At 38.9% G+C, this 767-nt stretch overlaps 1 non-coding gene across 1 annotated transcript; it reads right to left on the reverse strand.

The window, feature by feature from the left end:
- Window positions 1-316: 316 nt before the first annotated feature.
- Window positions 317-424, reverse strand: LOC118344111. The gene has a single exon (XR_004797876.1). It is a non-coding gene; the product is annotated as a small nucleolar RNA R71 (small nucleolar RNA).
- Between the last annotated feature and the right edge of the window lie 343 nt (window positions 425-767).

Genomic DNA, 767 nt, shown 5'->3' on the forward strand with positions numbered 1-767 from the left:
TTCCAGCTAATACTTGCCAATTGGATTTTAAAACATGGATGATACAATTACTCCCTACTTTTCATGACTTGAAAAATGAAAATCCATATGTGCACATTAGGGAGTTTGAGGACCACATTAGGGAGTTTGAGGAAGTAGTTGCGACTTTTCATAGTCAAAAGACAACTGATGACATTGTGAGACTTAAGTTCTTTCCTTTCTCTTTGAAGGATAGAGCTAAGAGTTGGCTATACTCACTGAGACCACGATCTATTGGGTCATGGAGTGAGATGATTCAGGTCTTCTTTAATAAATAATTTCTCCAACATAAGACTAATGCTTTAAAAAGGAAAATCTCCACCTTTGCACAAAAGGACAGTGAGACTTTGTATCAGTCTTGGGAGAGATTTAAGGAGTTGTTGAGTATGTGTCCTCACCATGGGTATGAGAATTGACACTTAGTGAGCTATTTTTATGAGGGACTTATACCTAGAGAGCGCCAATTTGTGGAGATGATGTGTAATGGTAAGTTCTTATATAAAGATCCTGATGAGGCCATAGAATACCTTAGTAAGCTTGCTGAAAAAGCTCACAGTTGGATTGGACCTAGTGCTACTGAAAGCACAAATAGGTCACGACCTGCAGGAAACCCAAATAGTAGTGAAATTTACCATCTCAGGGAAGAGGATAGCCTAAAGGCTAAGGTTGAGATGCTCACTAGGGAGCTAGATGTGTTAAAAACTAAGGACTTAAAGTCAACACACGTGGCTAATCATGCAGAGTCTTTT

This window comes from Juglans regia, chromosome 12 (genome assembly GCF_001411555.2).
Source record: "Juglans regia cultivar Chandler chromosome 12, Walnut 2.0, whole genome shotgun sequence".
Lineage (NCBI taxonomy): Eukaryota > Viridiplantae > Streptophyta > Magnoliopsida > Fagales > Juglandaceae > Juglans > Juglans regia.